The sequence below is a fragment of the Adiantum capillus-veneris genome, chromosome 16, assembly GCF_014529385.1.
Source record: "Adiantum capillus-veneris isolate H3 chromosome 16, ASM1452938v2, whole genome shotgun sequence".
Classification (NCBI taxonomy): Eukaryota; Viridiplantae; Streptophyta; class Polypodiopsida; order Polypodiales; family Pteridaceae; genus Adiantum; species Adiantum capillus-veneris.
The window spans coordinates 150,085,382-150,112,888 of NC_140946.1; the positions used below are offsets into that span (position 1 = coordinate 150,085,382).

The 27,507-nt window shown below is 45.0% G+C and overlaps 1 protein-coding gene across 3 annotated transcripts in view; it reads left to right on the forward strand.

Moving 5' to 3' along the window:
- Positions 1-27,507, forward strand: part of LOC147440061 (uncharacterized) — a 44,900-nt gene that overhangs the window by 8,482 nt on the left and 8,911 nt on the right. The gene's annotated exons all lie outside the window — the stretch shown is intronic.

Below are 27,507 nucleotides of genomic sequence, written 5' to 3' on the forward strand. Positions count from 1 at the left end.
TGACTGAACCCTTGTCGTGCTGTAGCTTGTCCACGGACACATAGGGTTGGATGTGTCACGTGACAGCCCCACTGGGCGTAACGTATAAATTGTAACAACCTATATGTTACTGGACATGCCACGTCATTATTTGGTGATATTTACCTTTGTCAAGAGCAATATAAAAGAAATACCAAAAGGGAGCCAGGGTTTTGGAGCTAGTGCATTTGGGAGTGGAACTTCGCTACTCTGTGTCTATCTGTGGGATCTCTCGCTCTGTGTTTGTGTGTGTGTGTGTCACAAACGGGAGCACGTAGCAATATAAAATATATTTGGATAAAGAGAATTTATCACTTTATACTGAAGCCAGATGATATAGAGAGGAATAGATAAAGAGAGAGAGAGAGATAGAGTGAGAAGATCCAGCCAATACGGGCTCACCCCCGAGCTTCGGAGCCTGCAACCAACGGGCTAGTCTCTACCACAAGGGTTGGTGTCCCATGCCACCAAGCCCACACCAAATGGGTGTGCAGGTAGAGCTGTCAAGGGCCTAGGTCCAAGTGGTGATCACATAAGGCTCACAAATGAGCACAAGGTCCTATTTATAGGATTCCTTAACAGCCCTAGCCATAGGGCTATGTTCACACTTGGCCGGACATAGCTCAAACGCCCATCTTGATGTCTTGGGACGTAACTCTTCCCCCCTTATTTTGAATTTGGGTAGGGCAATTTGCTTAGGTGACTATATAAGAAACCCAAAGCCCCCATTGTAAATCATCTAATTTATTGCCTAGGAGACTATATAAGAAACCCAAAGCCCCCATTGTAAACCATCTAATTCATTGCCAAGGTTGGTTGGTTCATAAGTCTCTCTCTCTCTCTCTCTCTCTCTCTCTCTCTCTCTCTCTCTCTCTCTCTCTCTCCACCAACAGAGTGAAGGAAGTTGAAGCCAAGACCATCGAAACCCACTCGGCAACACTTGCAAAGGTAAAGACATGTGTGAGAGTAGAGCTTCGAGAACAACAACTCCAAGAGGAAAATGCCCTCAAGGTCCGCATTGGTGGGCTACCCCAAGCATGGGACACGACCAAGAACGACTTCTCAGAACGCATCAACTTTCTCAATGAGACCCTCAAGCCGATCAAACTCGACTACAAGGTGATAGATTGTATCACATCAAGAGGCCATGACAAGCCCATACCAAGTGGGCATGCCATCCTTGAATTTGGAAGTAGGGAAGGTCGGCTCAGGCTTCTCCAACAATCACGTCTTCTCAAAGACACCAAGTTTTGGATTGCAGAAGAAATCACCCCGCTACAACACAAGAGTGAAGAGCTCAAGAAGGTACGGGAAGCCCGCAAACAAGGTAAATTGGCAGTCTATTGAGGTGGTAAAACCCTTAGTCACAAGGGACGCGTTCGAGAACGAGGAACGGGGGACGGGGCTCAAATGGATTTTTAGTGTAAAAAAGAGAGCGAGATGGCAAGTGGGGATGGGAAGCCCAAAAATGGGTGTTCCCTGTGACTATTTTAAGCCATCATCCAGGAGTTCCGAAATCCTTATTCGGCTCACCCCGCAGCTGACTCTCCCTAGGTTTTGTCTTTCCCTTTTCTTTTCTTTTCACCTTCCCAATGGACCCTCAGTCCTTAATATGTATCGTCATCCTCTGCTTAAGATGCAACCATTGTAGTGTTTGTTATTGGTCCCATGGGTCATATTTGACCTCCGTGGACGATAATTCAACCTCTCTCTCTCTCTCTCTCTCTCTCTCCCCCCCCCCCCCCCCCCCTCGGTTCGGGCGCTTCGTCAACTTTGACAAGTTTCTTATCGGATTGATCCCACAAACATGACATGACACAAGCGAAGGCCCTTGGTAGCTCTACCCGCACACCCGTTTGGTGTGGGCTTGGCGGTATGGGACACCAACCCTTGTGGTAGAGGCTAGCTCATTGGCTGCAGGCTCCCAAGCTGGGAGGGTGAGCATGTATTGGCTCTGTGGCTGGGAGATGAGCCTGATGCCCCCCTCCTTTATGCATGAGTATGAGTCCGAGTGTGGCAGTCACACAAGGTCCTATTTATAGGATTCGTTAAAACGGCCTAACCATAGGGCCATGTTCTCTCTTGGCCGGACATAGCGTCGGTGCCCATCTGAACGAAACACATGGAGTGGATCTCCGGGCTATACGGATCGCCTACAGACACGCGTCGGACAAACCACCCAACCTCAGCCACCATCCGGCAGTTGCCCCATACTGGAGCTAGCGTCCGAGGACGTAGGCGTGCACCTGTAAGGCTGAACGTCCCATACCACCCGCCCTCACCTCCTCGAGGTGACCTCACACTTCTAGCCTCACGGGCTAACCACTGACACTCTACCAGTGGGGGTCGATAACTGCAAATGAGGCCTTGGCTTCCCTTTTATAATAATGGCCGGCCACATTTGCTGGGTTCACACTACGTCCGCCTGGACATTGGACGCCTATCCCGACAGCATCTAGACCATTGATGTCCTCATCGATGAAGTGGGGATACTAAGCTTAGCTCTAACTGATTCTCAAGTAGAAACCTTTCAGATTGACCCTTCCATTTAATTAAGTACTTGTCATAAGCCTTTTGGCACGAATGACGGGGTACAATGATCTAAAATTGCCTCTGGTTCTCAAGGAATATACTCACTTCGCATATCTTGCCATATATTTTCCTCGATAGGCACAACGTCGGCTTCGCCCAATTTTACTTTAAGGCGGTTGACATGAAACACTGGATGTACACTAACATATGAAGGAAGAGCCAGCTTGTAGGCAACTTGGCCAATTTTCTTTGTGACCAAGAATGGACCACACTATCTAGCTGAAGCTTATTATGCTTTCCCGTTCTCATAGTCTTGGAATCCTTGGTTATCTTTAGATAGACCCATTGTCCCACCTCTAGAGTCTTGGGAGGTCTCTTTTGATTAGCATAAGTAGTGACTTGATCACAAGCCGTTCTTATACCATCCTTAGCCAATTCGAGCATTTCTTGCATGTCATACAAGAAATCACGAGCTTGGAGTTCCTTGACTTTCTAGCAATTTGGGAATCCATACATCAGCATGAATGGGCTAAATCCAGTAGCAGAATGTTTGCTACTATTGTAGGCAAACTCTAATTGTGGAAGATACCTTTCCCAATCAGACTGCCGGTGAGGGACATAAGCTCTCAACATGTCCTCTAACGTCTGATTCATCCTCTCAGTTTGTCCGTCGGACTCAAGATGGTCAGAAGACGACGTACTCAACTTCGTCTGAAGATGAGCAAACACATCTCGCCAAAATCACCAAGTGAACTTAGTATCCCGATCACTGACGATATCCTCTGGCAGACCGTATAGCTTGTAAAGCTGATCGACAAATAAAACCGCCAACTTATGGCTTTTTACTGTCAACTTCGTTGGTATAAACTTCGCCATTTTTGTGAGTCTATCGACCACAACCCAAATGGCGTCATTGCCCCGACTAGTATTTGGCAAACCAACGATGAAGTCCATGGAAATACTTTGCCACTTGGCCTCTGGGATTTCCAATGGATGTAGCAGGCCAGCTTTCTTAAGGCGCTTTGCCTTATTGACCTGACACTGAGTGCATCTCTTCACATAGCTCTCTATGGAAGAGTGCATCCTTGGCCAATAGAAATATCGCTTGACCAAAGCCAAAGTTCTCTTGATGCCTGTGTGCCCAGTGCTAGGAACATCGTGGAATTCCAACAAAATCCTTTGTCGAACCTCATTGATTTCCGGCACAGAGACTTTTTCATTTTTGAACAATAGTCCATCTTCAATGGAATATCGTCGATATCTAGTCTCTCCAGCACGACTCACTTCAAGCGATTCTCACTGTCACTACCCCACATCTACAGGCGCAACATCTGTAACAATTTTGCGTCCACAAAATTGTATAAGTTTTTATTATCAAGGAAGATAGTTACATTGAGGGGATCGCTCACGCAAAAGAGCGTATTTTAAGAAACACTTTTGGTGCCACATTTGCAATCAGTGCATGGAATGTCGCTAAAATAACAAATTTCAAATTGAAATGAGCTTACCAAAAATCTGGATATTAGTTGCTGGAAAGGCTGCCAGTGGATGGGTGGGTACAATATTACTTTCTTCTCTTATCTTGTAGAGCATCATGGCCTAAGCCACAACATCTTCGACATTTTGTCGGAGCTTTACCTCTGAGTAATGCCCAACGGTACTCCTCATGTAGGCCGAGGATATACATGTGGACAACATGTTGAGAGTCCAAATTAGTAAGGCAGAGGGCTTCCTTGAAGGCGGTAGTATATTGGTCGAATGACATTGTTTTCATCGATAGACTTTGAAGCCTAGCGTATGCCTTCAACGGATCCTTTTTGGCGAAGTGATCGAAGAACTTCGCACAGAAGTCAACCGACGGTGCAGGTGTTTTTGTCCATGTTACACCACCAGATGAATGCGGCACCTTTCAAGTACCGAGGAAGCATCTGCATCCTTTGTGCATCTGATTTTTCATGGAGATTGTCCATTGGCAAAGCCAATCATTGACTGCAAACTCTGTACACTCTCTCTCCTTGCCAAAGAATTGAGTGATTCATCCAACCTATGGACGTACATTATCGGCAATTTACATCTCAATTGTTGACTTTCAATCCGTTCATAGAAAACGTCACAGTCGTCGACTCAGCTGTGTTTTCGGGAGGAGAATATGAGTATCAAAAGGCCATGTAAAGCCTCTCAAGATGACAAATATTAATGTTTATATTCCATGAAAATGGCGCATAAAAACAGAAAATAATTTCTTACTTGGAGTGCCCTCGCCTCGTAAATCAAAATTGGAGGACTCCATCGTAGAAACCTAGAGAAATATTGAAATTCGATTGAATTCGGATTTTTCGCGTCGCGAAAAAAGATGAAATTCCACGCTCGACCGCGTCAACAGGAGCATACGGAGGCGTAGAGGTGACGGCAGGGGCACGTGAGCGTGAACAAATGAGAGAGAGGAGCTGTGGGAGAGAAGCAAGAGAGTTAAACTTTTCCCTCTCTGCAAACTCTTGACTCTCTGGAAGAGAATTATCAATAAAACACAGGTTTTAGACTAGTTAAAAAACAAAAACGAAGTTTCCATATTAAAAGGATTCTTGGCCACCTTCTTAATAAACTCACTTAAGTGAGTTGGAACATTAAAAAAAAAAAAATCATTGGCGTTGAATTACATCGAAGAGAGAAAAAAAAGAAGCCGCAAACCTGCCGCGTGGTGACCCGAGAGAGGGTGCGTGTGTAAACAAGGAGGAGGAAGATCCGCTTGCGCATGCTCGTGCTCAACACACGATGGGCTGCCAATTCAACGTCCACGTTGGAAAACTACGCCACGCTCTGGAAAGCCAACGCACTTCCTCTCTCTTCTCTGTCGCTTGCCTGTAGACCCAAGCTTAACTACCAGAGAGAGGTCTCTCTGTGTGTGTGTGCGCGCAGAGGAAGAGGAGGTTACAGAGGGATTTAAAAAATTACAGTATGCTGAATTTTGTCTAAAATCAACAAACTAATAAGTAATTTTTTGATTTTCATCGGAAATCAGTAAAATTCATCAGAAAAATTTCAATTTTCAGCATCCCCTGTCACGTGACACATCCAACCCTATGTGTCCGTGGACAAGCTACAACATGATCAGGGTTCAATTCAGTCAAGTCAGTCTAGAATAGGAAGTGATCTGACACTTTTGTGAGTGTTCGCAGACCGTGCATGACCGCATGACCATTAGATTCCAGTCAGAACCCATCAATAGCATTTTTACAGTGCATAGACCTATTTTCCCTATTTTTGACATTTTCCACTTATTATTTTAAATGACTTTTGTTGGGAACTGAGTAGGGCAAATTGGGTAAGATAATATATAAGCAAACCAAGGCTAGCACTATTTGGCAGAAGAACACATGCCTCAGGCAGCAAGTTCCCCCTCTCTCTCTCAAGCAAGACCCTTTCCCTCTTGGTGGCGTTTTTCCTCCAAGCAAGATTCCCATCTCCTTGGCGTTTTTCAGCAGAGCTCATCGCCATAGATTCTAGCACCATAGCGTTTTCAGCATGAGCCTCATTGTCAAAAAACCAGCGTTTTCAGCCTCAGAAAACCAGCATTTCCAGCTTCAGTAGACTAGCGTTTTCAGCTTCAGAAAACCAGCGTTTTCAGCCTCAGATAACCAGCGATTTCAGCCTCAGAAAATCAGCGTTTTGCATCAGCAAATTCAGCGAGCGACAAGAAGCTGATGCAAATTCAGCGAGCGACAAGAAGCATCTCAAGCATTCAGTTTTCAGCCATAGTCTTGTCCTCGTCGTCCACATCGTCGACATCGACATAGCCCCATTTAGATTTGCATCAGCATCTTGTACCAGATTGTGCAATCAATAGTAGACCACTCTCGTTATCGAGAGTGGGGCCTTCGGAGGAGGGATTTACAACGTCTCTGGTGTCGTATTCTCTTCTCCCTCTATCTCTCAGTCTCAGCACCTTCATTCAGAGTGTTCTCCACTTTGTTTGTGCTCATTGCACTCTATCATTAAGAACGGAAGGCTCTCCCTTCCAAGAACAAAAGGAACCTTCAACACAGTTTAGAGCACTCATCTTGAGCAAAGTTCAACATTCATTCCGCTGTACCTTACATTGGTATCAGAGCTTTGACAGTGTTCTGTTTCACTCAAGGAAAGAACCACAAGAACCACATATTTTTTTTTTTGCTTGTTGAGGTCGCACGAACCCAAGTTCACTTGGGCGTGTTGATTCCTAATCGTGTTTTTGAAGAGTGACAAGAAACCCAAGAAAGAAGGGCTTGTCCAGCCTCCCCTTGTGCCTCTTTTCACTCATTGAGAGCGGTTGCATCCGCGGAAAAAGCAGAACTCGGGTGAAGAGAAGATCCTTCTCTAACACAGGTTGCAAGCGAAAGAAGAATTGCAAGAACCTCAAGAACCTCAAAAACCCAAGAACCAAGACCCCACAAGAACCCAAGTTCTAGTGAACTTACGAACCCAAGACTTCAGTGGATGGTCATCACTCGAAGCGGAATGGATACTTCTCTTGGAGGTGTTGAGCATGGAGTTGGCGAAAAAGAATTTACCCCACCAGGAGGTTTTTCCGACCCTCCCCCTTCCCCATCTACGCCAAGGATTGCACTAACTCCTATGGAGGAGTTGGAGCAGATGTTTATGGACAGCAAGTTGGAACGCGAAGCAAGGAAGTTAGAACGCGAAGCAAGAAAAGCAGAAATTGATCGTGAGTACCAAGTAAAAATGGCAGCCATAGCGCGTGAGCGCGAGCAAGCACGCTCGGAAGCCAAAGAGCGACAAGCCAAATTTGATCGTGAGCGCGAAGAAAGACAAGCAGAGAACATAGAAAGACGAGCAGAATTTGATCGCGAGAACAAAGCAAGACAACAGATGAGCGACCAACACATGAAAGAGTTGTGGCGACTTTTTTCTATTGTTCAGGCACAGATACAAGAGATTCGGGAAAAGGAGACTCTCTCGGTCTCTTCTTCTCCAAAGCATGACACACATGAAGATTTGCATGTTTATGATAAGCATGATGATTTGAATGATAATGGTGAGCATGATGATCTGAATGACAATGACAAGCATGATGATTTGCATGATGATCCAGATATGATTTCTCACAAGCATGATGATTTGCATGAAGATGATGTGATTATTCACATGGATGATGTGTTAGTGGATACTTTCTCTAGTGAAGCTAACCTCATTGCAGATTTGATCAATCACAAAGAACCGATCTTGGCTCTTGAGTCAAGGTCCAAAGAACCCCCTCAGGAAGAACCGATCTTGGCTTTCGAGTCAAGGTCCAAAGAACACCCTCAGGAAGAACCGATCTTGGCTCTCGAGCCTAGGTCTCAAGAATCCTCACAAGAAGTATTATGTGTTCGCATGATTAGTCAGCACGCATTGTACAAGTGTTTCATTCGTGATCGTTTCTTGTATTTTAGTCAGCGTCTTTATGTGATCCCTTTTCCTAGGCATGACATATTGTACGTTGAGCACGTTTCACTCATGAATGAGCACGGATGTATGCGGATTATTCATGAAAAGCTGAAAAGTATACATTCAAGGAAGTCATATTTCATGTCTCTTCCTTGGCATGACACAGTTGTAGAAAGAGCACAAGAAAGTATAAGCACCAAGCATGGGCATTTCCATTGTGTTTTGCCACAGTTGATTGATTTAGATCAGCACGACAAGATTCGGTCTCATTGTTTGCGTGTGTGTGGTGAACGGGTTAGCACTCCGTCTCTTTGTTCATCTACATTGCATGCACAGTCTTGGAGGAAGACAAGATTTTTTCCAGTCACTTTACATGGAATATGTATGTTCATGGTTTTGTGTTGGAAGTGGTTTCAGGAATTTTCAGCAATGGAGATTCTTGAAGAAGAAAGAAGCATGACTGTAGATGAAGTGGAAGCATTGAAGAAGACTTTGTGTCGCTTTCGGCACGGCCCAAAGACGCAAGCGTTGCAGACCTTTATGAAGTTCAAGTACCGCACGACCCACACATCAGAGTGGGCCGATGAAGAGTCCCTTCCAGGATTCCGGATGCTATTGCCGATCTCCCTCGACGCCATACAGTTCAGTACCAGTACCTCACTTTGAAAAGGAGGGGATGTCACGTGACACATCCAACCCTATGTGTCCGTGGACAAGCTAGAGCATGATCAGGGTTCAGTTTAGTCAAGTCAGTCTAGAATAGGAAGTGATCTGACACTTTTGTGAGTCTGTTCGCAGACCGTGCATGACCAGTCACTTAGATTAGATACATATCCTCTAGTTGCACACAGCATGACCATCAAATTCCAGCCAGAACCCATTAGTAGCATTTTTACAGTGCATAGACCTATTTTCCCTATTTTTGACATTTTTCACTTATTATTTTAAGTGACTTTTGTTGGGAACTGAGTAGGGCAAATTGAGTAAGATAATATATAAGCAAACCAAGGCTAGCACAATTTGGCATAAGAGCAAGGAGAACACAGGCGGCAGACAGCAGGTTCCCCCTCTCTCTCTCTCTCAAGCAAGACCCTTTCCCTCTTGGTGGCGTATCTCCCTGGCGTTTTTAAGCAGAGCTCATCGCCATAAACTCCAGCACCATAGCGTTTTCAACATCAGTCATCATCAGAAAACCAGTTTTTCAGCCTCAGAAAACCAGCGTTTCCAGCTTCAGTAGACTAGCGTTTTCAACTTCAGTAGACCAGCGTTTTCAGCTTCAGAAAACCAGCGTTTTCAGCCTTAGAAAACTAGCGATTTCAGCCTCAGAAAATCAGCGTTTTGCATCAGCAAATTCAGCGACAAGAAGCATGTCAAGCATTCTGTTTTCAGCCATAGTCTCGTCCTCGTCGTCCACATCGTCGACATCGACATAGCCCCATTTAGATTTGCATCAGCATCTTGTACCAGATTGTGCAATTAATAGTAGACCACTGTCGCCATCGAGAATGGGGCCTTTGGAGGAGGGTTTTACAACGTCTCTGGTGTCGTATTCTCTTCTCTCTCTATCTCTTAGTCTAAGCACCTTCATTTACAATGTTCTTCACTTTGTTTGTGCTCATTGCACTCTATCATTAAGAACGGAAGGCTCTCCCTTCCATAAGAACAAAAGGAACCTTGAGCATAGTTCGGAGCACTCATCTTGACCAAAGTTCAACATTCATTCCGCTACACCTTACACCCCCAACTGTTAAATTACTGTTTTTTAAATTTAAAATCAGCAAAAGAATGCTAATTCTCATCGACAAACATACTTTTGAGAAGAAAAATAAGTAATTTCAGCAATTAATTACTAAAAATTACGCAAAATTGAGGTTCCCCGACTCGAATCGATCCGTAGGTGTGCACGTGGTTCTCTTGTAGCCAAAGCAGCTTTGGTACCATGAAATAAACACACGGAGTACCTATAGACACGCGTCGGACGAACCACCTGGCCACCACAGCCACCATCCGACAGCTCCCCCACTATCCGGTAGCTCCCCCTTGTCGGAGCCAGCGTCCGAGGACGTAGGCGTGCACCTGTAAGACCGAGCATCCCATACCACCCGGCCTCACCTCCTCGAGGTGACCTCGAGCACTCCTAGCCTCATAGGCTAACCATTGGCACTTTGCGAGTGAGGGTCGATAACTGCAAATGAGGCTTTGGCCTCTCTTTTATAATAATGGCTGGCTACACTGGCCGGATTCACACTACGTCCGCCCGAACAGTGGACGCCCATCCCGATGGTGTCTAGGCTAGATCCCCTCTCTTGTGAGCAGGACATAACACCATCCTGATGTTTGGGGACGTAACAACCTCCCCCACCACCACCTGTGTTTCATAGTTGGAGCCCTGTATGCTTATCCTTATTATCCACCTCTGAGACCTCCAATGTCTCGGCCCAAAGACTTCAAGGATGACAGACCTATGGTAAAAGTTTTCACTTTTTAGGGAGAGAGATTGGAAGAAAGCATTGCATTCCTTCAATAGTTCAACAATATCTATTCACTTTGAAATGACACAAAAGAATCCAAAATTTTGGGAGTAGTCGCTTTTCTCAAAGACAACACTATACAGTGGTTGAGTTTTGTAGCCACAGCCTCAAGCTCCAAGGACTCGGCAAGCTTTCAAGAATATTTTTGCCTCAAGTTACACGACCTTATTTGAAGTACAGAATGGGGTGACCTGTAAATGTTGGCCATCAAAACCATGAATGATTACAATAAAGTTTTTGGACACCTACCTCCCTATCTCTTTCTTCAAATTGTTAACCTTGGAGGACAGGTGTGAGCACTACACTATCAGGCTGCCATCACCACTTCAAGAATACTATTTGTCTAAGCAGGTGTCTATTACACAAGAACTCATGGACCATGCTGTCGTTGGTTATAAATGAATGAAGGGATGACTAGAATTTACAATTGAGGACCAACCAACACCTACCCTGAATCCTCGACCACGGCGTTCAAATTCTCGCAACACTTTAAATTCGCCTGCATGACCTCGTTGGACTACTCGCCAACGAGATACTCTTCAACAAATGTTTGTCCCCACAGAGGAGATAAACTTCCTGAGCAACCTCGCGCCAAGAAAGCAAGGACCAAAGTGGGACTTTTTCCATACATTATGCAATTTCCACATTGCTTCCGAGGAATTGTGTAGAGCTTATGGAAAGATTCATGGCCACAAAGTGCTTATCTTCTTTGATCTTGGAGCCACCGAAATTTTTATTCATCTAGAGTTTCTCAAGTTCATGGACTTTGAGTATGACCACTTTGCTGGCATAGTTGGCTACAAAAGATACCTCCCACTTATTGGTGCTCTTCCTGTCACCATTCAGGGGTACCATGGCAAGGCCGACTTTCACATCATGAAGTTGGGGCACAATGATGCTCTTTTGGGAATGTCTTGGCACATGGGCCTTTGAGTCCAACTTATGGAAACTAACCCTGAATAATGTTTGCTTTGCTTTGTATTTATTCACTTTTCTTGGAACACTATTTGAGAATACTGTTTGCAAATTGTTTGGGATAGATTATATGTGTGTTAAACTTGTCTTTGTGCCGATTGAATTTGTTTGATTTGGTTCAATGCAGGTTTCAATGTTGTGTAGTCACCTTTGAGTAACATAGACTACAATTTGGGGAGTGTCAGACTACGGTCTAGGGTGCGTTTAGTTGTATATGGAAACATTTGAGCGGCGTAGGCTTCGATCATGGGAGGGTTTAGCTGTATAAATAGTTTTTTTCCGGACGTGTATGGACAGGCATTCGTCCTTCCGTATGGGTACGAGTACGGACAAACTACGGAAATGTTTTGTACTTCCATCTAACGGGCATAAAAAAATTGGGTGAAACTTGTTGTCTGCAGATTTTGTCCGCATGGTCACTGTTTGTGTCCGTAGAGAGTTTTGGGGCAGCAGAAAGGTGCTCCATGTGAGGGTTGTGAGCACATTTGCATACCTCTCTCTCTCTCTCTCTCTCTCTCTCTCTCTCTCTCTCTTCTCCTGCTCCGCCACGAAGGCTCTTCGTCACCCATCTTCTTCCCGAGCCCACCATGGGTGCTCCCGAGGGCCAAGAAAATCCAAGCTCCACCTTCCAAGCTTGGCCCTGATTCCTTGAGCTTTGAAGTGTGCAGATGGGCCGAACCAAGTGTGCAAAGTGGCAGTATGTGCATCGAGTGAAGGCGCTCCCGAAAGGAAAATGGACTTGCAAATGTATTTTTTGTGGGCATTCATGGGATGGTGGTCCCTCGCGTATCCATACGCATATATTGGGCATTGTTGGCCATGGTGTGGGAGGCGCATGTGATGAGGTGCCAGCCAATGTTGTAGAGATTGTCACAAACTTTCATGCAGATGCAAGGAAGACAGAGGTGCTTTTGTAGATGCATTGGTCAATGAGTCGGGAGGCGATGCCTCTCAAGCTCAGGAGGTGCTTAAATGAGTACGCATGCTGAGGGAAGGAGTAACGTAAGGGATCTTCCAAGTCTAATGTGGGTCCTCAAGGAAGAAGAGGAAGGTTGCACAAGGAGGTTTGGTAAGCGCATTTGGCTTGCAAGCATGTAAGCAAGCAAATCAAGCCTTGCACATGTTTTTTATGCTGAGGATGTTCCTACATGGAAAGTAAGGAGCCCTTACTTTTTGGAGATGGTGAAAACAGCTGGACAAGTAGGTTCTTTGTATGTGGGCCCTCTTACCATGCTTTGCACACCACAGAATTGAATGAGGAGATCAAATGCGTAAAGATTGAGATCATGGGTGTGCGCGAGAAATGGAAGAGACATGGATGCTCTATTGTATTCGATGGATGGTCTGATGCTAGACGTATCACTATAATTAACTTTCTTGCATGCTCGATTCATAGGTCAGTGTTTTTGGAAGCTGTTGATACATCTGGTGAAATGAAGACATCGGAGTTCATTTTTAGGCATCTCAAGGAGGTTATCATTGAGGTTGGGCGAGCAAATGTTGTAAAGGTATGCATGGACAATGCAACCAATTGTGTTGGTGCCGGGGAGATGGTTGAAAGGGAATGGAAACACGTTTTTTTACCCATTGCTTGGACCTTTTGTTCGAAGACATTGGCAAGATTGGTTGGGTTGCAAAAGTGCGTGAGGATGCAACAAAGCTTGTGACAAGAAATTCTACTGTGTTGGCATTGTTTTGACAACATAGCAAGAAGGACTTGGTGAAGCCGTTAGCCACACGATTTGCGCACTACTTTATTATGTTGGCCAATCATGTGGATGAGAGATGCATGCAATGTGTGCACAAGCTTATGATTGGTGACAAATTTGTGAAGATGAAGATATTCAAGACTGCAAAGGCTATTGAGGTCTCGAACATTGTGTTTAATGCATCCTTTTGGCAAGATGTCGGGTTGATTTTGAAAATTCGTACTCCCATTTTGAAAATTCTCCGTTTGGCTGTGATAGGGAAGCAGCCACCATGGGCCTTATGTACGAGCTTACTGTAACAAGAGGGCACCATGTGCCAACAGAAAAGAACAGACTTTAGAGGCTTCAAAACAACTGGAAAGAGATGCACGACACACGAGACACAGAGTGGCAAAGTTCCACCCCTAGAGAACAGTGACCCCAAACTGTGGGGCCCCTTTCAGCATTTCTTTATATTGCTTCAACATAGTGCAACACTTGTGGCTCTGCTCTGTATCTACATGCGGTAGAATGCCACAAAGAGGGCCCACAGTTCATATTTAAAGGTCCTTGGCCTACTAAAAGCAGGTTACTTGAAAAGCATCAGATTCTAAGAGCATTTGGTCCCAAAATTTGCTAGCGCAATTCGTGGAAGTCCGTACAGCCTGTTGCGTCATTAACCAACGCAAAACACGGCGTCCGTACAATTGGCACGTCACCAGCAGGTCAACGCAATTTACTGTAGCAGCCACATCATCTTTTTACGCTAGTTATTTGTGTGTGGGTGCTTTACTCTAGGTCCCATTGGATGGGGTCCCTAACCCTACTTGTTAGTTGGGCCACTTGGCGAGGAGGTGTAAGTTGGTAAAGAATTCTTCTTCTGCTGCTTCTGCTAGGGTTTAGGCCCCTCAACCAGGATCTGCAAGTTGGCTAGGGTTAGGGCTAGAGTGCCCAACCCAGTCGGTCTTCAGTGACATTGACACGTCAACAGTTTGTGACATCCCCCCTTTTTGAAAGAAGAGTAATCGTCTACGATTACATCTACAAAACAACTCAAGTTAGCTAAAAAATATCCGAGGGTCATTCCGAGTGTAAGGTGCAGCGGAAGTGAATGTTGCACTTTGCTCAAGATGAGTGCTCCGAACTGTGCTCAAGGTTCCTTTTACTTACGGAAGGGAGAGCCTTCCGTTCCTTTAGTGAGAGAGTGCAATGGACACAAACAAAGTGGATGAACACTGTGAATGAAGGTGTTTGAGACTGAGAGATAGAGAGAGAAGAGAATACGACACCAGGGATGTTGTCAAACCCTCCTCCAAGGTCCCCACTCTCGATGGCGAGAGTGGTCTACTATTGATTGCACAATCTGGTACAAGATGATGATGCAAATCTAATGGGCTATGTCGAGGTCGACGGTGTGGACGACGATGACGAATCTAATGCTGGAACTGGTTCTTGTCGTACTGTTCTTTCTTGCTTGGAGTCACTAGATCTACTGCCCTTCTATCTGCTAAATTGACTGTCCATAAACGCTGGCTTGCTGGCATGAAAACGCTGGTATTGATGTCATGAAAAACGCTATTGAGTGGCTGCCAGAAACGCTGCTGTACTGCTGTCTAAAAACGCTAAGTGTGGCTGAATTCTGCTGCTTCAAAACGCTGAATAAGCTGCTGTAAAAACGCTGGCTGAGGTTGTATTTGCTGATGCAAACAATGCCGTGGGAATTACCATGCCGGGGGAATTACCAAGTGCAGGGCTGAAGACTCCTGTGTAAAACGCTGCTGGAATCGCCCAAGGCAGGGCTGAAAACGCCAGTGATGTCTGGTGGAAAAACGTTGGCCTTGTTCATGAAGAAAACGCCAGGTCCTGATTGGTCTTGCTTGAGAAGTTGCTTGTTGAGCAATGCTCCTGCTGCCTCTTCTGCCAGAAAGTGCTAACTCTGGTTTGCTTATATATTATCTTAGCAAAATTGCCCTACCTAGTTCCCAACAAAAGTCACTTAATAAATAAGTGAAAAATTTCAAAAATAGGGAAAATAGGTTTAATGCACTGGAAAATTCCCTTGATGGATTTTGATGAGAATGCTGATGATCATGCTGTGTGCAACCAGAGAATATGCATCTAATCTAAGTGTCTGGACATGCACGGTCTACGAACAGACTCACAAAAGTGCCAGCTCACTTCCTATTCTAGACTGACTTGACTGATTGAACCCTGGTCATGCTGTAGCTTGTCTACGAACCACATAGGGTTGGATGTGTCACGTGACACCGAGGGTCATTCAGTTTTCTCATATCGGAGTTCTTGATATTCCGGCATAGCAAAATTAGCCGTCACACCCAGACCACGCTGATCTGTAACGAGTGTCTCGATGCACTAACATTACATACCCAGGCAATCTCACTCAAGTGGCACATCACAATGCAACACAAATGCTTATATATGCATGTTACAAGACACATAAACATATAGTCCTTGATGAACACTCCCTTCGCAAATAACCATCCCAGTTTGGGCCATGAGCTATTCAATGACTCCCTCATCGCTCCTCCCGCAAATAACCTAAAGAGATCTGGGCCATGAGATATAGAGGCCTTTGCTCCCCAGATCGCAGCTTGCGTCGCACAGAGGTGCTGAGAGTAACCACTGCTCAGATTATTTCTTTTTCAATAATCTACCCGTAAATAGCCATCCAAGTCCGGGCCATGAGTAACAACAACACTTTACAAACATTCAATACTTCCCCACACAAACAACCACAAGGGTCCGGGACATGAGTATGTGCGGGCATTATCAAGCATCATTTATCTTCAATACCCCTCTCAGGAGTAAATCACAAACATTGAAACCAGTATCAAAACTAAACTCAAGAAATTCTCAAATTGGCACCAAGACAGGTTTAAAATAGATAATATCCATTTCAAACAAATTCCAAAACAAAGTTAAAAAAGTATCTAAATACAAAGCAATTAGAAAATTCATTCGGGGTTTTGCTTGGACAGTCGAACTTCAAGGACGATTTGCTCGTCCTTCTTGATCAAAGTGATTGTATGGTTCTGGATATGGAGGGTCACGTCATTCTTGTTGCGCCAAGGCATGCCCAAGAGAGCGTCGCAATCGCCCAACTTCATGATGTGAAAGTCTTACCTTTCCATGGTATCCTTGGATGGTTACTGGAAGAGCACCAAGGAGAGGTACCACCTTTTGAGTTTGCCCAGTGGCTAGCTTGGCTTTAAGTTCTCCTCCTTGTGAATTGTAGTCGAAGTCCATCTGCTTGAGGAAGTCGGGATGGATGAAATTCTTGGTATCTCAAGGAAAAGATTAGGGCTTTTAAGCCATTGATTTTTCCATAAGCTCTACACAATTCATTACAACTTTCGAGATTAATGCCATAAATATTAGGTACAAACCCAATGGCAGGTCTAGCTTGCTTAGTCGGAGGTGGTCTGTCAGTTGTCGGAGCAAGGGTTGGCTCAATTGGTCTATTTGTTCGTAGTGGACAATTAAAGAAATTATGCCCTGATTGAAAACATCCAAATCATCTGCCTTCTTGTTATAAAGTGTCTCGCTGTTGAGGCGTCAAATGTGGCCTTTGTGGTGATTTTCACGAGTATCTTGTGGAGTTGCTCGTTGTGATCGAGGATTCTAATTGGTTGTCGTGGTTTCTTTTGTAGTAAACTCCAACTTCCTTTCATAAGTTTTGTTTTGTTTTAGGAGTCGGGTAGGGCACGCCTAGTCGCTCTCCTCATACACCAGAAAAGTGCACAAGAAGAACGACTAGGACTATGCACCGAGAATCTTAAGGCAGACGCTTTTGTCACCAGTTTCCTTTGGACTACGAGATCCCTGTCATAAGCTTGTATCCGACCGCAACATGGTCCATAAGCTCTTACATTGTCGATAATTGTTTAGAAAGACGGTATTCCAGTAAAGGTGATGGTAGTCCAATGCTCGTATTGGTCCTCCAAGGGAATCAACTCGAAGAAAGACACAGGAAGGTAGACATGGAGAAACCTTTGGTTGTAGTCTTAGATGGTTCCGTGGAAAGCATTTTCAAGTTCCCCAATTTTGACAAAATCTGGACTTCGAATAGGGAGGTCATGTAACTGCGTGCAAAAGTAGTCTTGAAAGCTTGCCAAGTCCCTGGAGCATGTGGTTGGGTAGCGATTGAACTCCACCATTGCATAGCATTATCTATGAGAAATCCTGCAGCTCGAGAAATCTTTGATTCTTTTGTGTAGCTTCGCAAAATGTAGATCTTGTCAAACCATTGAACTTCCCCAAAGCTCTTGGGCCATTTAGGCATCAAAAGTGACAGAAACCCTAAACCTGTAAAAAATTACAGCAAGTTGTAATTCTTTGTTTTGACTCCGATTCACGTGTTGATCACTCGTGTGGGTAACCCTCGAGCTCCCGGGCCTGTTGGGTTACTTGCCCTTTTTAGACGAGATTTCTCTCTAAATTTTCCTGTTAGTGTGTATACCTGCTTTGAATCAGTGATTAGCTGATTCGGTACCTGTGCAAGAGGCTCTTGCCTTGGCAATCGAGCATAAAATCCCCACAAATTTACCTAACAGATGAATAGCCCTTGAGCTGGGCATCACGAATATGTATTCAAAAGGGGAGAGAGATGCACGAGAGCAGAATCATCGTGCTACATAAGACAGAGGAGAAGGCAAGCTTTCCATTACTGTGATCAATTGCACCCACTACTCACACACACAGTAGTCACTTAATGAGTCAAGATCAGCCTCCTCTCTTCCCCAAATTGATTTTTGGCGCCCTCTCTTGCTGAGGTGTCTTGCAGAGTGCGCTCAGGCTGCCAATTTTTGACATGGTATTAGAGTTCTAGTGTCAGAACCGGGGGACATATGGTTTGATCTCGGGGTGCTTACTTGAGTAGGTGAGTGGTGTAGGACCCCGACAACTTCTTTGACAAACATGATAATCAAGTGATGACCTTTCTAGTCTTCCGATCCTTAGCAGTTCGAGTTTACCGATGGTGTGATCCTCTTTGGCTCTCGAGTTCTATGAGATTCACGTTTTGCGATTCAATCATAGAGGAAGCAATTTTACTCTAGGTGGTGTGAGATTTCTTTTTGGTGGTACTTATCCTCTTTTCCGAGGATTGAGCAAAAGGGGGACTTCCTATGTCACAAACTGCTGACGTGTCAAAGCCCTGAAGAATGGAGCCAACTTGCAGATGCCGGCCGAGGGGCCTAAACCCTAAGAAGAACAAGTAACAGAAGAAGAAGTCCTACCAACTTATGTGGACCCCGTCCGATGGGACCCCAAGAGACATCAAGGAATTAAAATAAAGCATGACCCACAAAGGCTTGCGACAAAATCTGATGATGTGGCAGTTGTACGGAGGTTCCGAAAATTCCGCTGACTGTTGACGTGGTAGAACTGTACGGATTCCGCTTTTTACGCTGGCAGCTTTTTGCCATTGCTTTTGGACCAGAAGCTTTTGAGTTTTGAAGGCTTTTCATTGTAATTGCTTTTTAAGCCAAGGGCCTTTAAATATGAGGTTAGGGCTCATCCTCTTGCATGCTTCCCGAAGAAGGTGCAGAGTCTGGAGTACCGGCTTGTACAGTGTTGATGCAATATAAAGAAATATCGAAAGGGGCGCCAAGGTTTGGGGCCAATACTCTCTGGGGTGGAATTTTGCCACTCCCTGTCGCGTGTCGTCTCTCTCTTTCAGTTCAGTTGTTATTGCTAAAAGTCTGTTCAATCTGTTCTATTCTATTGGCACGTGGTGCCCGTCTTGTGACATTGGTATCAGAGCATTAGGCCTGTGCTTTTTTGAAAGCATACCGGTCCTACCAAACAGTAGACAGAGCAATATCGCACTTCCAAAGTTCAGTGGAAATTTTAGGTTCGTGTTCCGACCGGTGTGCTTTTCTGAAAGCATACCGGTCCTACCAAAGAGCAGACAGAGCAAGATCGCACTTCCAAAGTTCAGTGGAAATTTTAGGTTCGTGCTCCGACCCCGGACTTATTAGCCACTCCCCACCCTTCATTGCGCATCGGACGCACTCTCGTCTTCACCGCGCATGTCTTACAGGGCATAAGCCATAAAGATCACTTGCAAGAGAAGGATCCAAGATTTGTTTCGAGTCAGTGTTTTTCTCAAAAGCAGTGCCATGCAGATGTTGGTGTCTATAGCTACCAAGCCGCACACTTCCAAGGACGTGGCAAGCTTTCAAGAAAATTTTTATCTGAAGTTATATGGTTTCTGACATCTTGTGCAACTTCTGGCAGAGTGGGGTATTCTGAAATGCTTGCCATGAAAACCCTAGAAGATTATAACTCGAAATTTCTTGACATCTCCTAGTAGATGTCTCTTCACGAGCAGATGACCTTGGAGGTCCAGTGGGATTGCTATCTTGGGACTACCATCGTCACCAAAGAAACACTGTTTGTCCAAGAGCTGATGGACCATGCTGTGCTTGGCTACGACCCTATGGAATGAGCCTAACCCTAATATTTTGGTGCAGGTTTCAGGATGGAAAGTCAGTCGACTTTTTGAGCTCGACTGATGTCGAGATTGCTTTTTAAGTTTGACATCTGTTTGAGAACTTGTTTGGTGATCTTGTTTGGAATTTGTTTGAAATGGATGGTATCTGTTTTGAACCTGTCTTGGTGCCGATTTGAATTGTTGACTCTGGTTTTAATACTGGTTTCAATGATTGGTGATTTTACTCCCGGGTGGAGAAGTGAGAAATATTGTTTTGGTATTGTTTGAACCTCGGAACGACGCAAGCCGATGCTTGGGGAGCATTCCGTGTATGGTAGAAAACCTCCGAACGACGCAGGCCCATGCCTTGGGAGCATTTGGTTGTATGCTTGAACCTTCAAGCGACGCAGACTGCGGTTTGGGGAGCGTTTGGTTGTACAGTCCTCTGAGCTCATAGCCCGGACCTTTCTAGGTTATTTGCGGGGGGAGTGATGAGGTAGTCGTTGAGTAGCTTCATACCGCAGACCGTTTGTCTCGGGGAGTGCTCAACGACGCTGTTTGTTGTGTCTTGTAACATGCATATATAAGCATTTGTGTTGCGTTGTGATGTGCCAACTACTGAATATTCCTAATTGGATGAGATTGCTTGGGTATGTAATTTTAGTGCATCAAGATACCTGTGGAAGATCAGTACGGTCTGGGTGTGATGGTGTCACGTGACACATCCAACCCTATGTGTCCGTGGACAAGCTGCAGCATAACAGGGTTCAGTCAGTCCAGTCATTCTAGATTTAGAAGTGATCTGGCACTTTTGTGAGTCTATTCGTAGACTGTGCATGCCCAGTCACTTAGTGTAGATGCATATCCTTTGGTTGCACATAGCATGACCATCAGATTCCAGTCAGATTTCATCAGTAGCATTTTTATAGTGCATAGGCCTATTTTTCCTATTTTTGACATTTTTCACTTATTATTTTTAAGTGACTTTTGTTGGAAAGGAGGTAGGGCAAATCGAGTAAGTTTGTATATAAGCAAACCTAGACTAGCACTAATTGGCAGAAGAGGCAACAGGCGCACACGCTCAACATGCAACTTCTCAACAGAACCCCCAAGAGGCCTAGCGTTTTTGCTCCACAGCATCAACCTAGCATTTTGGACTAGATCAGCCAGCGTTTTTGGATCTTGCTGATTCCTGGCGATAGCAAGAAGCAGATCAGCCTAGCGTTTTGCATTTGCAGAACAACCGGCGACAGCAGAACCATTTTCAGTCCTAGCATTTTTGATTTGCAGATCAGCCCCAGCGTTTTGCAGATTTACCGCGACGAAACACCAAGAAGCATCAGCGTTTTCAGTTTTCAGCCCTAAACTTGCAGATTTTCAGCGTCAAAGACCCACAGAAAACAGCCCCCAAATCAGTGTTTTGGACTAGTCGCAGATCTCACCTTCCCGCAACAGTTCTTCGCTGCACGGTCAGTTTCCGCAAGGTTTACAGTTTCAGCCCGGAAAACGCAGATTTCAGCATCTGCGTTTTCAGCGCGTCGTCATCGCATCGTCGCCATCGACATCGTCATCGTCATCGTCATCGACATAGAGTCAGAATTTAGTAGATACAAGATTTGCAGATTTCAGCCCTTAGCGTTTTCAGTTTTCAGCCCGTCTCGTCGTCGTTCTCATCGTCGTCGACAAGTCCAAGCATTGTAGAGATTTGTGCAATCATAAGTAGACCGCTCTCGCCATAGAGAGTGGGGCCCTTGGAGGAGGGTTTTACAACGTCTCCGGTGTCGTATTCTCTCTCTCTCTCTCTCAATCTCATGCACTTCCATTCACTGTGTCCATTTACTTTGTTTGTGTCCATTGCACTCTCTCACTAAAGGAACGGAAGGCTCTCCCTTTGGTAAGTAAAAGGAACCTTGAGCACAATTCGGAGCACTCATCTTGAGCAAAGTTCAAACATTCGTTCCGCTGCACCTAACATCGCTCACACCAAGGTTGCTTTTCCCACCTCACGTCGATTGGCCGGCCGCTAAGTGCACGGTCCGCTCTCATGAGTGAAAAGAGACACAAGGGGAGGCTGGACAAGCCCTTCTTTCTTGGGATTCCTGTCACTCTTTAAAAACACGATTAGGAATCAACACGCCCAAGCGAACTTGGGTTCGTGCGACCTCAACAAGGAAAAAGAATTCTTGTGATTCTTGTGGTTCTTTACTTGAGTGATATAGAACACTGCCAAAGCTCTGATACCAATGTTAGGTGCAGCGGAATGAATGTTTGCGCTTTGCTCAAGATGAGTGCTCCGAACTGTGCTCAATCTCCCTTCCATAAGAAGAAAAGGAACCTTGAGCACAATTTGGAGCACTCATCTTGAGCAAAGCGCAAACATTCATTCCGTTGCAGCTAACAGATGGCTAATTTTACTACACCGGAATATCAAGAATTCCGATATGAACGAAAGTAGAAGCTAACTCCTTGATCAAAAGAGCCGAAAGGAGAAGCTAACTCCTTAACAAAAAGAGAAAATTGATTGTCCCTCGGAATGTCCCTCGGAATGACCCTCGGAAATTTTTGAGCTAACTTGAATTGTTTTGCAGATATGCTATAATCGTGGACGATTACTCTCTTTCAAGAAGGGGAGATGTCACAAACTAATGATGTGTCAAAGCCGTGAAGAATGGAGCCAACTTGCAGATGCCGGTCGAGGGGCCTAAACCTTAAGAAGAACAAGTAACAGAAGAAGAAGTCCTACCAACTTATGGGGATCCCGTTCGATGGGGCCCCAAGAGACATCGAGGAATTAAAATAAAGCAGGACCCACAAAGGCTTGCGACAAAACCTGATGATGTGGCAGTTGTACGGAGGTTCCAGAAATTCCGCTGATTGCTGACGTGGCATAACTGTACGGATTTTCGCTTTTTAGCTGGCAATGCTGACGTGGCAGGACTGTACGGATTTCCGTTTTTTACGTTGGCAGCTTTTTGGCATTGCTTTTGGACTAGAAGCTTTTGAGTTTTGAAGGCTTTTCACTGTAACTACTTTTCAGGCCAAGGGCCTTTAAATATGAGGTTAGGGCTCATTCTCTGGCATTCTTTCCGGAGAAGGTGCAGAGTCTGGAGTACCAGCTTGTACAGTGTTGATGCAATATAAAGAAATACGGAAAGGGGCGCCAAGGTTTGGGGCCAATACTCTCTGGGGTGGAATTCCGCCACTCCGTGTCGCGTGTCGGCCCTCTCTTGAGGGAAAAGGTTATGACCGAATGCCACTGTCCGCCTTTTACGGGCCACCGCGGCATTGCTACCACCTTGAAAGGGGTAGAGAGATACTTCTTTTGGCCAAGACTGACAGTATTCTGCTGTATGACTTTATGAAATGGAATTCCTGAATATGAAATTGATTTGTTCTTGACTTGTTTTAAGTGCAGGAACTGATAGACGAAATGACTGCATCATTTTGGTCTGAATGATCTCGATAGACATGGTTGCAATAGGGATTAGTCAATCGGGCATCTATGAATTTTTGAGCGGATCTAGATGCAATTGCTAATTGCATCGCCGATAAATCATGGTCTGAGATCCGAATGAATGTTGAATGTGATTTGCATGCATAGTTGCCAAGAAACGCGTTTCTTCACTCATGAAACGTACGAAACGTTTCAGAAACGTTTCTATATGAGTTTGGACGGTTCAAAGGTAAAGTCAAGGCTCGTAAGTTTTCGCACGAGGAGCTTCCCTACTCATATTACACGATCTCAAACAGCTACTACTAGTGTTGCAACGCAAGAGGCCTTTCATGAATCTTCAACCAATGATAATGAGGATTCAGAAAATGAGGATGAGGAGGAGGAGGAGGAGGTAGGGGAGGAAGAGGAGAATTTGACAGTTGATCCTGTTTGATTTGTTGCTCGTAGAGCTCATGTTACATGTAAACCTTGAAGCCTCTTGTTCTTCGTTTCGGTCATGAAATCCTCAATGTCATGAATGTAGCGTCCGTCTTGCTTCTAATGATGAAAGTTAGTCCTATTCTCCCTCTTTTTCATGTTTAATTGTAAAGGTAATGCTTAAAACATAGATCTCAGCTTATACCACTTAAACCTACGTACATTTCTTAGTTTGCACGAAACTTTTGTTTTGGCGTTTCTTTCTCGGACGAAACCGTTTCGAAACTTCTGAAACTTGTTTCAAACGAAACGTTTCCAAACTCCGTGGCAACTATGTTTGCATGTAATGTCCTGTGATGTGATTGTCGATTGGTACATGTGCTAGATTTGTGTTCCTAGTGCATCCTTACTAACAGTCAATGTCTCCTAAGACAGTTTATGGCTTCTGTCTGTTTTGCAGGCGTAATCGAGGGCGATTACAATGCTTTCAAGAGGGGGGTATGTCACAAATTGGTGACGTGGTTGCCCAGTACACTTCCCCTCTTGGCAATGGACCCCCCTCCCCCCCGGAAAGTCTGGCAAATGGTGACGTATCTGGTTGACGGAATTTGTGGCGTTTTTTCACGCGCTAGTGACACGAGGCAAGCTGTACAGACACCCGCCTTTTGCAGCGCTTTTGGCGAAGTCTACGACAGCTCTTGGGCAGATTTAAGCTACGCAGTTTGCAAGAGAGAAAAAGCTTTTGCTTTATTTTACCAATAAGCCTTGTGAGAGGAAAATTGGAGGTGCTTTAACTTCTAAGGAGCTTTTGATTTTCAGCTTTTGGTCTCTGCTTTTAGCATCCCTTGTAAACATTTAAATACGAGGGCAGGGTCTCACAACTCAGGGCATCTGGACGCAGAGTTTGAGAGTGAGCGCTTGTCTACTCTCTTGTACTTTGAACACAGATTAATACAAAAAGAAATACCGAAAGGGGCGCCAGTCTTTGGGGCCAATAACTCTAGGCACGGAACTTTGCCGGTCCAGTGTCGAATCAACTATGAACTGTGAACTGTTTTGAAGTGATTATTTGTGGTGTCGCGGTAGATTCTCGACTTGACTTGGAGTGTCCAAGTTTGTTACATCAAGAGTGCCAACTTGGACGAGAGCAGAAGCCAACTCCTTAATCAAAAGAGCCAAGAGCAGAAGTCAACTCCTTGATCAAAAAGAGCCGAAAGGAGAAGCCGACTCCTTAACCAAAAAAAAGAGCAAACCGATTTACCCTCGGATTGTCCCTCGGAATGTCCCTTGGAAAATTTTTGAGCCAACTTGAGTTGTTTTACAGATATGCTGTAATCGCGGACGATTACTTTCTTTCAAGAAGGGGGTATGTCACAAACTGTTGACATGTCAAGCCCTGAAGAACGAAGCCAACTTGCAGATCTCGCCCAAGGGGCCTCAACCCTAGAAGAAGCAACATAAGAAGAAGCAGAACCAACATAAGATGCAGAAGCAACTAATAACGTGGCAAATCTGTACGGACAATCCGGATTTTGCGCTTATTGCTGACGTGGCAGACTGTACGGATTTCTCAAAATTGTGTTGACATGCTAACATGGCAGTTGTACGGAATTCCGTGATTTACGCTGGTAGCTTTTTGGCATTGCTTTTGCACCAGAAGCTTTTGAGTTTGAAGGCTTTTCATGTAAATTTCTTTTGGGGCCCAGGGCCTTTAAATATGAGGCCATGGGCCCATTCTCGGGCATGCTTCCTGGAGAAGGTGCAGAGTCTGGAGTACCGGCTTGTACTGTGCTGATGCAATATAAAGAAATATCGAAAGGGGCGCCAAGGTTTGGGGCCAATTCTCTCTGGGGTGGAATTTCGCCACTCTCTCTCTCTCTCTCTCTCTCTCTCTCAGTTCAGTTGTTATTGAAGTGCTAAAAGCCTGTTCAGTTTGCTCTTTTCTATTGGCACGTGGTTCTCGTCTTGTGATAGCAAAACCTCACCTCATGTCCCGGCACTCGAAGAAAGTGTGCCCTCACTTTGTCATGCCCCCCTTTCCGCGTGTAAGAGCATAGCTTGCATGCCCATGCACGAGCACCTCCCGCCGTCAACAAGGTGCCCTCCTAAGTCACTTCATCCCACCACGACCATTCCTTTGGCTTTTGAGTGTTGCCCGCATGAACAGAGGGGGTATGGATTATCCGAGAAAGAGAGAGAGCTTGAGCCTTGAGGGTTTGAGAGAGAGAGCTCGAGAGAGAGGCTTCACTCCTTGAGACCAAGGTAGACCGTAGAGCTTGAGCCTTGAGAGCAAGGGTAGAGCTTGAGAGCAAGGGAGCAAGAGAGCCTTGTTGCAATTGTGAAGGAAAGGGGTGAGGGGGGTGCATTTTATAAGGGCTATGTAAGTTTGCAAAGCCTCCAATTTTTAAAATTCTGCCCGGTTTTGCCTGTTAGAAAGTTGCCCATTTCTAACAATTGGAGCTCTATGCCCATTTCTGCCCATTCCGACTGTCTGGTACTAGTGTGTCATCTGGAACGCCAAGACGTTCCGGGCCGTTCCAAGCATTCAAGCCCTGCCAGAATCTCCGTTCCGGCGTTCCAGGCCTGTTGGCCCTAGGCCCAAAAGCCGTTTACATGAAAAGTGGTAAATCTAAAAGCATCTAGCCCAAAGCTGCGAGCATAATTTCTGTACTGCTGCCATGTCGTCAATTGGAGCGCAAAACGTGGACTGCTGTACAGTCTGCCACGTCAACATGTCAGCACGATTCACGAGATGTTTGTACAGGCCTGCCACATCATCAGCTGGCTGCATAGTCCTTTGTGTGTGAGTCCTGCCTTATTTTAATGTTTTTAGGCACTTGGGCCCATCGGACGGGGTCCCATAAGTTGGTAATAACTCTTTTGTTATTAGGCCCACTCGACAAGGATATGTAAGTTAGTGAACACTTCTTCTGTTGCTTCTACTTCTTGTGCTGCTTCTTCTCTTAGGGTTTAGGCCCCTTGGCCGGAATCTGCAGGTCGGCTAGGGTTGAGTCTGGGAAGCCCCAACCTGCCAGGTCTTCAGTGGCTTGACACGTCAGTAGTTTGTGACACTGGCTGACACGTAAGTTGACAGCTTGACACACTCTCTGCATCTGTCATGTCTTTAGTGGACTGCTGCTAGTTACCTTTCACCACTTCATCAGCTACATTTTCAACTTCCTCATGACAAACCGCCACATCATGGACTAGTGGCATTGTCTCCCTTTATACTTATGTTAGGGAGATATGCCCCTGACCTGCATCAATCTTCTCGCATTTCTGCGTCTGATGTCTGTCAGGTCTAGCTGTAGCCCTCATAGCCTTTTTCAATGTTAAGGCCGCTTTTGGCGATCTCCCTCTCTGTCGGATATTTGTCCTCGTAGAGTCGTTAACCTCCTCGGGAGGTTGAAATAACCTATGGGACCAAACAATCCTATCCTTGTCTGTTTCATTACTGTACTCGGGGAGGTTGTTAATGGCATTGACTAACAAACAATTCGAATTTAGCTAAACTGATACCCTAATGAAAGATGTAGTTACACATGCTAGAGATGTTAATATGTTTTGATCAGACAAACATTTTAGTCATGTCTACTTTAGTGTACTTCGGGAGGTAGTTAATTGCACTGGAAAAAAGATGGAAACTTTTTAACTGATACCCCGAATGAATAATTTATTACAAATGCTAGAGAGGTTATTATTTCTTTGATACATTCTGCTTCTAACTCCCTGGGTCCAGTTGCGTAGTGTGTGAGGTGTAGGGACTCCATAGTGACTGCTTTCGCAATGCTTGTCACCGGCTGCATGTTTGCTCCTAGAAATTGTCTTGTGAGCCAAATAATGACCTCTAGATCTTGCATTAAGATCTCTTATGGAAATGGCTTTTATGCTAACTCTTGCGTTAAGATAACTCTTGGTTTATAAAAAAAGGATATTGATAAGCCTCATTGTGCTGTCCTTGTTTTTGAGAAGAGGGTGGTTTTCACGCTCACTCTTAGTTATATGTCTTCT